This window comes from Magnolia sinica, chromosome 8 (genome assembly GCF_029962835.1).
Source record: "Magnolia sinica isolate HGM2019 chromosome 8, MsV1, whole genome shotgun sequence".
Lineage (NCBI taxonomy): Eukaryota > Viridiplantae > Streptophyta > Magnoliopsida > Magnoliales > Magnoliaceae > Magnolia > Magnolia sinica.
The window spans coordinates 61,782,235-61,796,230 of NC_080580.1; the positions used below are offsets into that span (position 1 = coordinate 61,782,235).

A 13,996-nucleotide genomic window follows, 5' to 3' on the forward strand; every position below is an offset into this window, starting at 1 on the left:
AACCTAACCTAAACCTATTCTCAATCCCAAAGCCAATTCTCAAATCCCAAAACCTGTAACCTAAACCTAAACCTATAACCTAAAAACTAAACTCAATTCCTTAACTCATAACCTAAACCTATAACCTAAACTCAATTTCCTAAACCTTAACCAATAACCTAACCTAAACCTAAACCTATAACCCGAACCCACTTTCCTAAACCTATACCCTAACGTATTCTCAAATCCCTAAACCTAAATCTACACCTAATCCTAATCTCAACTCCCTAACATAAACCTAAACCTAAACTTGAAAACCCAAACCTAAACCCGATCCCAAACCCGACCCGATTTCCTAAACCTAAACTAATAACCTTAACCTACACCTATTCTCAAATACCAAAACCTATAACCTCAACCTAAACCTATAACCTAAACCTAAACCTAAAACTTAACCTATAACCTGAACCTTACCTTATAACCTTAACTAATAACCTAAACTCAATTTCCTAAACCTAAACTTATAACTTGAACCCGATTTCCTAAACCTAAACCTTAACATATTCTCAAATCCGTAAACCTAAACTTACACCTAATCCTAATCTCAACTCCCAAACCTAAACCTAAACCTAAACCCGATCCCGAACCCGACCCGATTTCCTAAACCTAAACTTATAACCATAACCTAAACCTATTCTCAAATCCCAAAACCTATAACCTCAACCTAAACCTATAACCTTAACCTAAACCTAAAACTAAACCTATAACTTAAGCCTTAACCTATAACCTAAACTCAATTTCCTAAACCTTAACCTATAACCTAACCTAAACCTAAACCTAAAACTCAAACCCGATTTCCTAAACCTAAACCATAATGTATTCTCAATTCCCTAAACTTAAACCTACACCTAATCATAATCTCAATTCCCTAACCAAAACCTAAACCTAAACTTGAAAACCCAAACCTAAACCCGAACCGGATTTCCTAAACCTAAACATATAACCTTAACCTAAACCTATTCTCAAATCCTAAACCTTAACATAATCTCAAATCCCTAAGCCCAAACCTAAACCCGATCTCGAACCCAAACCCGATTTCCTAAACCTAAACTAAAGCTATAACCTAAACCCAATTTCCTAAACTTAAACCTTAACGTAATCTCAAATCCCTTAACCAAAACCAAACCCGATTTCCTAAACCTAAACTCATAACCTAAACCAATTCTCAAATCCCAAAACCTATAACTACAACCTAAACCATAACCTAAACCTATAACCAATAATCTAAACTCAATTCCCTAAACTCTAACCTACAACCTAACCCAAACATATACTTATAACCTAAACCTATTCTCAAATCCGAAAACCTGTAACCTAAACCTAAACCTTAACCTAAACCTATAACCTATAACCTTAAGCTATAGCCTAAACTCAATTCCCCAAACCTTGACCTATAACCTAAACTAAAACTATACTTATAACCTAAACCTAATCTCAATTCCCAAAACCTATAACTATAACCTAAATGTTACGCAAAAACCAATAACCTATAACCGAAACCTATAACCTAAACTCAATTCCCTAAACCTTAACCAACACCCTAACTTAAACCTATACGTATAACCTAAACCTATTCTCAAAACCCAAAACCTATAACCTAAACTTTAACCTAAACCTATAACCTAAAATCTGAATATATAACCTAACCTAAACCTAAACCTATGACCCAAACCCGATTTCCCAAACCTAAACCTTAACATAATCTCAAATCCCTAAACCTAAGCCAACATCTAGTCCTAATCTCAACTCCCTAACCTAAACCTAAACCTAAACTTAAAAACCCAAAACTAAACCCGAACCCGAACCCGACCCAATTTCCTAAACCTTAACTTATAACCATAACCTAAACCTATTCTTAAATCCCAAAACCTAAAACTTCAATCTAAACCTTTAACCTTAACCTTAACCTAAAACTTAACCTATAACCTAAACCTTAACCTATAACCTTAACTCATAACCTAAACCTATAAACTAAACTCAATTTCCTAAACCTTAACCTATAACCTAACCTAAACCTAAACCTATAACCCGAACCCAATTTCCTAAACCCAAACGCTAACGTATTCTCAAACCCCTAAACCTAAATTTACACCTAATCCCAATCTCAACCCCCTAACATAAACCTAAACCTAAACTTGAAACCCCAAACCTAAACCCGATCCTGAACAAGACCCGATTTTCTAAACCTAATCTTATAACCTTAACCTACACCTATTCTCAAATCTCAAAACCTATAACCTCAACATAAACCTATAACCTCAACCTAAACCTAAAACTTAACCCATAACCTAAACCATACCTTATAACCTTAACTTATAACCTAAACTCAATTTCCTAAACTTTAACCTATAACCTAACCTAAACCTAAACCTATAACCTAAACCCATTTCCTAAACCTATAACCTAACGTATTCTCAAATCCCTAAACCTAATACTACACCTAATCCCGATTTCAACCCTAAACCTAAACCTTAACCGTAACTTTTGAAATCCCTAAACCTAAACCCGATCCCGAACCCGACCCGATTTCCTAAACCAAATCCTTATAACCTTAACCTACACCTATTCTCAATCTCAAAACCTATAACCTCAACTAAACCTATAACCTAAACCGTAAACCTAAACCTTAACCCGATTTCCTAAACCTAAACCTTATAATCCTTAACCTATAACCTATTCTCAAATCCCTAAATACCTATAACGTCAACCTAAACCTATAACCTTAACCTAACCATTTCCTATAACCTAAACCTATAACGTATTCTCAAATCCTTAAACCTAAACTACACCTAATCTCCTAATCTCAACTCCCTAAACCTTAACCTACAACCTAACCTAAAACTAAACCTATAACCCGATACCCGATTTCCTAAACCTAAACTTAACCTTAACCGTAAACTTCTCAAATCCCTAAACCTATAACTCAAACCTAAACCTTATCTTACACCCTAACCTAAACCTAAACCTATAACTTGAACCTTAACCCTATAACCTAAACTCAAATTTCCTAAAACCTATAACCTCAACCTAACCTAAACCTAAACCTATAACCCATACCCGATTTCCTAAACCTAAACCTTAACGTATCTCAAATCCCTAAACCTATAACCTACACCTAAATCCTAATCTCAACCTCTAACCTAAACCTAAAACCTTAACCTTAACTAAACCTAAACCTTAACCCGATCCCGAACCTGAACCCCTTATCCTGAACCTAAACCTATAACCTAACCTTAACCTATTCCCAAACACCTTAAACCTATAACCTCAACCTAAACCTAATTACCTATAACCCTAAACCTAAAACTTACCTATAACCTAAACCTTAACTATTCTCAATTCCCTTAAACTATATAGCTTATACCTATAACCTAATCTCAATTTCCTAAACCTTAACCTAATAACCTAAACCTAAAACCCTAAACCTAAACCCGAACCCGATTTCCTAAACCTAAACCATAATGTATTCTCAATTCCCTAAACTTAAACCTAACACCTAATCTAATCTCAAATCCCTAAACCTATAACCTAACTCAAACCTAAACCTATAACCCTTAACCGATTTCCTAAACCTAACACATTTAACCTATAACCTAAACCTTATTGTATAATCCTAAAACCTATAACCTCAACCGAATCCTATAACCTTAACATAAACTAACAATTTAACCTATAACCTAAACCTTAACTTAATCTCAAATCCCTAAACCCTATAACCTAAACCTCGATTTCCTAAACCTTAACCCGATTACTAACCTAAACCTAAACTTAACTAACCTAAACCTATAACCTAAACTCAAATTTCCTAAACCTTAACCTATAACCTAAACCTAAGCCTAAACCTATAACTCGAAAACGATTTCCTAAACCTAAACCTTAACGTAATCTCAAATCCCTAAACCAAAACCAAAACCCGATTTCCTAAACCTAAACTCATAACCTAAACCAATTCTCAAATCCCAAAACCTATAACTGCAACCTGAACCTTAACCTAAACCCATAACCTATAATCTAAACTCAATTCCCTAAACTCTAACCTACAACCTAACCCAAACGTGTACTTATAACCTAAACCTATTCTGAAATCCCAAAACCTGTAACCTAAACCTAAAAATTAACCTAAACCTATAACTTATAACCTTAACTTATAACCTAAGCTCAATTCCCTAAACCTTGACGTATAAACCTAACCTAAACCTATACTTATTACCTAAACCTATTCTCAAATCCCAAAACCTATAACTATGACCTAAATGTTAACCAAAAACCAATAACCTATAACTGAAACCTATAACCAAAACTTAATTCCCTAAACCTTAACCTACACCCTAACTTAAACCTATACTTATAACCTAAACCTATTCTCAGAACCCAAAACCTATAACCTAAACCTTAACCTAAACCTATAACCCGAACAAATAACCTAACCTAAACCTAAACCTAAACCTATAACCCAAAACCGATTTCCCAAACCTAAACCTTAACGTAATCTCAAATCCCTAATCCTAAGCCTACATCTAATCTTAATCTCAACTCCCTAACCTAAACCTAAACCTAAACTTAAAAACCCAAACCTAAACCCAATCCCAAACAAGACCCGATTTCCTAAACCTAAACTTATAACCTTAACCTAAACCTATTCTCAAATCCCAAAACCTATAACATCAACCTAATCCTATAACCTTAACCTTAACCTAAAACTTAACCTATAACCTAAACCTTAACCTATAACCTTAACTCATAACCTAAACCTATAAACTAAACTCAATTTCCTAAACCTTAACCTATAACCTAACCTAAACCTAAACCTATAACCCGAACCCAATTTCCTAAACCCAAACGCTAACGTATTCTCAAACCCCTAAACCTAAATTTACACCTAATCCCAATCTCAACCCCCTAACATAAACCTAAACCTAAACATGAAACCCCAAACCTAAACCCGATCCTGAACAAGACCCGATTTTCTAAACCTAATCTTATAACCTTAACCTACACCTATTCTCAAATCTCAAAACCTATAACCTCAACATAAACCTATAACCTCAACCTAAACCTAAAACTTAACCCATAACCTAAACCATACCTTATAACCTTAACTTATAACCTAAACTCAATTTCCTAAACTTTAACCTATAACCTAACCTAAACCTAAACCTATAACCCGAACCCGATTTCCTAAACCTAAACCTTAACGTATTCTCAAATCCCTAAACCTAAACCTACACCTAAACCAAATCTCAACTCCCTAACCTAAACCTAAACCTAAACTTGAAAACCCAAACCTACACCTGATCCCAAACCCGACCCGATTTCCTAAACCTAAACTTATATCCTTAACCTAAACCTATTCTCAAATCCCAAAACCTATAACGTCAACCTAAACCTATAACCTTAACCTAAACCTAAAACTAAACCTATAACTTAAACCTTAACCTATAACCTAAACTCAATTTCCTAAACCTTAACCTACAACCTAACATAAAACTAAACCTATAACCCATACCCGATTTCCTAAACCTAAACCTTAACGTACTCTCAAATCCCTAAGCCTAAACCAACACCTAATCCTAATCTCAACACCCTAACCTAAACCTAAACCTAAACTTGAAAACCCTATCTAAACCTGATCCTGAACTCGACCCGATTTCCTAAACCTAAACATATAACCTTAACCTAAACCTATTCTCAAATCCCCAAACCTATAACCTCAACCTAAACCAATTACCTTAACCTAAACCTAAAACTTAACCTATAACCTAAACCTTAACCTATAACCTTAATTTATGACCTAAACCTATAACCTAAACTTAATTTCCTAAACCTTAACCTATAACCTAACCTAAACCTAAACCTATAACCCGAACCCGATTTCCTAAACCTAAACCATAATGTATTCTCAATTCCCTAAACTTAAACCTACACCTAATCCTAATCTCAACTCCCTAACCTAAACCTAAAACTAAACTTGAAAACCCAAACCTAAACCCGAACCTGATTTCCTAAACCTAAACATATAACCTTAACCTAAACCTATTCTCAAATCCCAAAACCTATAACCTCAACCTAAACCTATAACCTTAACATAAACTAACAATTTAACCTATAACCTAAACCTTAACTTATAACCTAAACCTATAACCTAAACTCGATTTCCTAAACCTTAACCTTTAACCTAACCTAAACCTAAACCTTAACGTAATCTCAAATCCCTAAACCCAAACCTAAACCCGATCCCGAACCCGAACCCGATTTACTAAACCTAAACTTATAACCTAAACCTATAACCTAAACTCAATTTCCTAAACCTTAACCTATAACCTAACCTAAGCCTAAACCTATAACTCGAAAACGATTTCCTAAACCTAAACCTTAACGTAATCTCAAATCCCTAAACCAAAACCAAAACCCGATTTCCTAAACCTAAATTTATAACCGAAACCTATTCTCAAATTCCAAAACCTATAACTGCAACCTGAACCTTAACCTAAACCCATAACCTATAATCTAAACTCAATTCCCTAAACTCTAACCTACAACCTAACCCAAACGTGTACTTATAACCTAAACCTATTCTGAAATCCCAAAACCTGTAACCTAAACCTAAAAATTAACCTAAACCTATAACTTATAACCTTAACTTATAACCTAAGCTCAATTCCCTAAACCTTGACGTATAAGCTAAAGTAAACCTATACTTATTACCTAAACCTATTCTCAAATCCCAAAACCTATAACTATGACCTAAATGTTAACCAAAAACCAATAACCTATAACTGAAACCTATAACCAAAACTTAATTCCCTAAACCTTAACCTACACCCTAACTTAAACCTATACTTATAACCTAAACCTATTCTCAGAACCCAAAACCTATAACCTAAACCTTAACCTAAACCTATAACCCGAACAAATAACCTAACCTAAACCTAAACCTATAACCCAAAACCGATTTCCCAAACCTAAACCTTAACGTAATCTCAAATCCCTAATCCTAAGCCTACATCTAATCCTAATCTCAACTCCCTAACCTAAACCTAAACCTAAACTTAAAAACCCAAACCTAAACCCAATCCCAAACTTGACCCGATTTCCTAAACCTTAACTTATAACCTTAACCTAAACCTATTCTCAAATCCCAAAACCTATAACTTCAACATAAACCTATAAGCTTAACCTAAACCTAAAACTTAACCTATTACCTAAACCTTAACCTATAAACTTAACTCATAACCTAAACCTATAACCTTAACTCAATTTCCTAAACCTTAAACTATAACCTAACCTAAACCTAAACCTATAACCTGAACCCAATTTCCTAAACCCAAACCCTAACGTATTCTCAAATCCCTAAACTAAAATCTACCCCAAATCTTAATCTCAACTCCCTAACATAAACCTAAACCTAAACTTGAAAACCCAAACCTAAACCCGATCCCAAACCCGACCCGATTTCCTAAACCTAATCTTATAACCTTAACCTACACCTATTCTCAAATCCCAAAACCTATAACCTCAACCTAAACCTATAACCTAAACCTAAACCTATAACTTAACCTATAACCTAAACCTTACCTTATAACCTTAACTTATAACCTAAACTCAATTTCCTAAACCTTAACCTATAACCTAACCTAAACCTAAACATATAACCTGAACCCAATTTCCTAAACCTAAACCTTAACGTATTCTCAAATCCCTGCACCTTAACCTACACCTAATCCTAATCTCAACTCCCTAACCTAAACCTAAACCAAAACTTGAAAACCCAAACCTAAACCCGATCCCGAACCCGACCCGATTTCCTAAACCTAAACTTATAACCTTAACCTAAACCTATTCTGAAATCCCAAAACCTATAACGTCAACGTAAACCTATAACCTTAACCTAAACCTAAAACTAAACCTATAACTTAAACCTTAACCTAGAACCTAAACTCAATTTCCTAAACCTTAAGCTATAACTTGAACCCGATTTCCTAAACCTAAACCTTAACGTATTCTCAAATCCCTAAACCAAAACCTACACCTAATCCTAATCTCAGCGCCCTATCCTAAACCTAAACCTAAACTTGAAAACCCAAACCTAAACCTGATCCAGAACCCAACCCGATTTCCTAAACCTAAACTTATAACCTTAACCTAAACCTATTCTCAAATCCCCAAACCTATAACCTCAACCTAAACCTATTACCTTAACCTAAACCTAAAACTTAACCTATAACCTAAACCTTAAATTATAACCGTAATTTATGACCTAAACCTATAACGTTAACTCAATTTCCTAAACCTTAACCTATAACTTAACCTAAACCTAAACCTATAACCCGAACCCGATTTCCTAAACCTAAACCTTAATGTAGTCTCAAATCCCTAGACCTAAACCTACACCTAATCCTAATCTCAACTCCTTAACCTAAACATAAAGCTAAACTTGAAAACCCAAACTTAAACCCGATCCCGAAGCCGAACCGATTTCCTAAGCCTAAACTTATAACCTTAACCTAAACCTATTCTCAAATCACAAAACCTATAACCTTAACCTAAACCTATAACCTTAACCTAAACCTAAAACTTAACCTGTAACCTAAACCTTAACCTATAACCTTAACTTATAACCTAAACTCAATTTCATAAACCTAAACCTATAACCTAACCAAAACCTAAACCTATAATCCGAACCCGATTTCCTAAACCTAAACCTTAACGTATTCTTAAATCCCAAAACTTAAACCTGCACCTAATCCTAATCTCAACTCCCTAACCTAAATCTAAACTTAAACGCGATCCCAAACCCCACTCGATTTCCTAAACCTAAACTTATAACCTTAACCTAAACCTATTCTCAAATCCCAAAACCTATAACCTCAACCTAAACCTTTAACCTTAACCTTAACCTAAACCTAAGCCTTAACTTATAACCTTAACTCATAACCTAAACCTATAACCTAAACTCAATTTTCTAAACCTTAACCTATAACCTAACCTAAACCTAAACGTATAACCCGAACCCGATTTCCTAAACCTAAACCTTAACGTATTCTCAAATCCCTAAACCTAAACCTACACCTAATCCTAATCTCAACTCCTTAACCTAAACCTAAACCTAAACTTGATAACCCAAACCTAAACCTGATTCCGAACCCGACCCGATTTCCTAAACCTAAACTTATAACCTTAACCTAAACCTATTCTCAAATCTCCAAACCTATAACCTCAACCTAAACCTATAACCTTGACCTAAACCTAAAACTTAACCTATAACCTAAACCTTAACCTATAACCTTAATTTATAATCTAAACCTATAACTTAAACTCAATTTCCTAAACCTTAACCTATAACCTAACCTAAACCTAAACTTATAACCTGAACCCGATTTCCTAAACCTAAACCTTAACGTATTCTCAAATCCCTAAACCTAAACATTCACCTAATCCTAATCTCAACTCCCTAACCTAAACCTAAACCTAAACTTGAAAACCCAAACCTAAACCGAATCGCAAACCCGAACCCGATTTCCTAAACCTATACTTATAACCTTATCCTAAACCTATTCTCAAATCCCAAAACCTATAACTTCAACATAAACCTATAACCTTAACCTAAATCTAAAACTTAACATATATAACGTAAACCTTTACCTATAACCTTAACTTATAACCTAAACCTATAACCTAAACTCAATTTCCTAAACCTTAACCTATAACCTAACCTAAACCTAAACCTATAACCCGAACCCGATTTCCTAAACCTAACCTTAACGTATTCTCAAATCCCTAACCTAAACCTAAACGTAAACTTGAAAAACCAAACCTAAACCCGATCCCGAATGCGACCCGATTTCCTAAACCTAAACTTATAACCTTAACATAAACCTATTCTCAAATCCCAAAACCTATAACTTAAATCTAAACCTATAACCTTAACCTAAACCTAAAACTTAACCTATAACTTAAACCTTATCCTATAACCTTAACTTATAACCTACATTTATAACCTAAACTCAATTTCCTAAACCTTAACCTATAACCTAACCTAAACCTAAACCTATAACCCGAACATGATTTCCTAAACCTAAACTTTAATGCATTCTCAAATCCCTAAACCTAAACCTACACCTAATCCTAATCTCAACTTCCTAACCTAAACATCAACCTAAGCTTGAAAACCCAAACTTAAACCCAAACCCGATTTCCTGAACCTAGATTTATAACCTTAACCTAAACCTATTCTCAATTCCCAAAACCTATAACCTAAACCTAAACCTAAACCTAAACCTTAACCTGTAACCTAAACTCAATTCCCTAAACCATAACCTATAACTTAACCTAAACTTAAACTGATAACCTACACTTATAACCTAAACCTTAACCTATAACCTAAAACCTAAACCTAAACCTACACATATAACCTACACTTATAACCTAAACCTTAACCTATAACCTAAACCTATAACGTAACACTTATAGGTTAGGTTTAGGTTTTAGGTTTAGGTTATAGGTTTTAGGTTTTAGGTTTAGGTTAAAGTTTAGGGTATTTTTCTTTATGATTTTAAGCTTATATGTATTTATGCGTGAATGAATGTGTAACGCCCTGAAAATCAGGGGGTCGAGCATAACTCAGCTCTCGAGTTTCAAAACATCACTTATGCAACATATGTAATGATGAATGTATGTTGTCTGCATCGGTGCATAAAACACGAGGTAGATTAAGATAAACTGCAAACATAATTCAGAGATAAGTCAAAGACGCAAGCGGAAGACTAAAGAAATATTTGTGTACATGTGCAAGTCCCTGAATTATGTATACCTGCTAGGTCAAATTACAAGTGTTTGTTTTCAAAATATAAGAATCAAAATGAAATTCATCTATTCCCTAAAGAAAACCCAGAATCTCCGCTCATCAGGACACAGCTCACAAGAACCTGCCTGAGACAGCATGAAGGAGAATGCCTCCTCATCATCGCAATAGACCGGCTCTGCCTTAGAAGCATCGCATCACCTGCAGCTAAGACAGAGACTGGTTGGTGTGCACAACACCATCCCATAACGTGGGAATGAGTGATCAACTCAGTGGAACAATAAAGCAAAGGTTAACACGTTATCAATTCAATCAAGCAGAATGATAAAGCAGAATAATCAAACATGTCCTAAGTACTCTTGTTAGTGCAAGGATGTATGTAGAATGATACGTGCCCTCGCGCATACACCCTCAGCGTCTTCATCTTACGTTACGCAAGACATCACCTCAAAGTGTTCCACCTCTTCCTCAAAGTGCTCCACCTCTTCCAGGCACATGCAAATGCGGTGTATGAACATGATTACCGGTTGTTATTAGTCCTTTTCTTACAGCAGGATTGGGAAGCTAAGGTACCTTCCTCATATCAATTTCCACACAGTGATCCATTCTAGGGTCGTCAATCCTAGACAATCTCAGACGATCATATGGTTTTAGGTCACTACAAAGGTCTCGTCAGCAATCAATGCACGCCTATCATACCTTCGTTACTACTCTAAAGCTCGTCACCCTAATGCAGTATCCAGGTATGCTCGAGGTCACTACAAAGGGCTCGTCACCAATCAATGTAGGCCGACGGCACGAATATAGTGTCCCATACCACCATAATCGGCTCACGAGTTTGGTTGCTCACTGGTCACTATGGGGAGGCTCGTCACCTCAGCGTATGCTGACAGCTCGACCACGTGTCCCATACCACCATGCCTGACTCATGAGTCTTAGCGGATCGAGGTACCATGGTTAACAAGATTTGCACTGGTAAGTTTGGTACCTTAGGCTCAAGCAGTAGCGTCCAAACATGAGGAACATACAATAGGGCCAATCGGGTTACTTGACGAGCTCGACTAGTACGAGCGCACGTCAAGTTGATCGACATGAAGTGCGTAAACACTCCGTGTGGCCTAACCACTGTCGACAACCGAAGTACAGCTCGGATTTGTCAGGCACGTCCCGTGTAGCGAAATAACGTCAGCCACCAAATCGGGATTTGTTACCGACTGCCTGGACTATATCATAGTCCCAACCACATTCAATGATGATGAATATTCATATGAGACAATCAAAGTAGTAATGGATCCATAATTCAAATCATACAATCATATGAGCATGTTGTGAAGTGCAACACAAACATGATTTCACACACATTCATTTCATAAATAAAACAAACATCATAATGTAACGTACATGGAGGAAATCATACACATAATTAAGGTAGCTGAGATTCACGTCGCAGCCCTCATACAAAGTGCTCCCAGAAAACATCTAGCTCACTTAGACATTCTTACAAACACTTAGACTACATACGTCAACGTACATGACGTAGGTTGATTACACAAGTATTAGGCCAAATCCTTTTACTAGGGAGTTGCCCCATATATAACACGCATGCACCCATGACGGATAGTCATGGCAAGCATGAATCCAAGTTCCATGTTCATTCATTCATTTCCACAAACACTTTGACTACACACTTCAACATTCATAACGTATGTTGACCGTGACGTGATTTAGGGCAAGTCCTTTCGCTAAGGAGTTGTCGCATATATAACAGGCATATGTCCACGACAAATAATCATGTTAGGCACAAATCCAAATTCTATACATATTCAAACATCTCAACATATACATAGAATATACTATATTCAACATATTTCATATATGATTGTAAAGCGAAACAGACGACTCATTTTGCATGTGAAATAGCACCCACGTCAGTTATAAATCATTAACCGACATTGAAAGCCTTGAAAACCATAAACTATACGTTTAGAGTCCGCACCTTAGACCGGAAATGGCGCAACGGATTCGATTTAGACGATAAGTCTTCATCAACAGTGAATAGATAACCTAAAACATGAACTGGATTAGCTACATCGACACTTAGACTATTCTAGGTTCCAAAACAGGTTAGGATTAGGATTCCTTACCCAAGTATGAGATTAGATTCACCGGAATAGCAATTCAGATGCGGTGGATTAGACACGAATAACAACAGGGAAGGATCTCAGGATGATGCACCAACTTCTCTCTCTCTTTCTCTCTCTTTTCTCCTCTCTCTGCTCTCTTCTCTCTCCTAGGTTTTCTGAATTCGTATGGAATGAGAGAGTGAAGGTATAAGGCCCTTTTATAGGCCCAATATTGATGAAAATAGTCCCAAGGCCAAGGTATACTTAGATTATAACCAAATCAGGTTTCTCTTAATCCAACGGAGCATTTCTGGTGGTCCTTTCTCCAAGTGCGGTCGGACTTAAGCTCACTGACCATGGATCTTGGTCAGGCTGAGTTTTTGTACCGATCGAATTTACAGATCAGCTGTGGCGGACCACTCTCAATTCAACAGTCACCGAAACTCGATCAGGTCCACCGACACTTGGACATGTCTGGGCCATCTTCCCTGATCCGAGGATGACATTGGTTCAGAATCCAACGGTCTGATTGCTTAAAATCATCGCGCAAGCGACACGACTAAGATTTCATAATTTATATTTAATCTCTCACCGTTCTCACACTCTTCACTCAGGACTCAATCAAATCGACCCAGAACATCATCTGGACTTGATTTTTGAGGTGATGGGCAAGTCTAAGATGGTGACCAAAATAGCCTAAGATCATCGCTATCGGACTTTCGACGTGCGGTCCAGGTCCGAAACAAAGTTTCATGATGCTCCCAAGAGCAACTGGGTTTAGAGATTGATCCTAGGCTCCTAGGTAACGTAGCACTAGCAGTCTTTCTCATTTTGGGTCTTGTAGTTCATATTTAAAGTGGTTCAAGCTAATTCTACTAATTGTTCAGTTTAGTACTTAACCAAATTCTACCCTAATTATGGCAAAATACGGTCCTAGGGCCATTCTATGCCCCATTTTTGGCACTTCTAGTTATTATATTATTTTAATTATTTTTCTAGTAGTTCATCATCAAGTTTACCCTGTCTCTACTAA

The 13,996-nt window shown here is 36.2% G+C and overlaps 1 long non-coding RNA gene across 1 annotated transcript; it reads right to left on the reverse strand.

Annotated features, from left to right (window-relative positions):
* Positions 1-272: 272 nt before the first annotated feature.
* LOC131254010 (uncharacterized) lies at positions 273-2,108 on the reverse strand. The gene is made up of 3 exons (XR_009175427.1): positions 1,947-2,108; positions 609-728; positions 273-303 (listed from the first exon to the last, which is right to left on the reverse strand). It is a non-coding gene; the product is annotated as an uncharacterized LOC131254010 (long non-coding RNA).
* Positions 2,109-13,996: the final 11,888 nt, after the last annotated feature.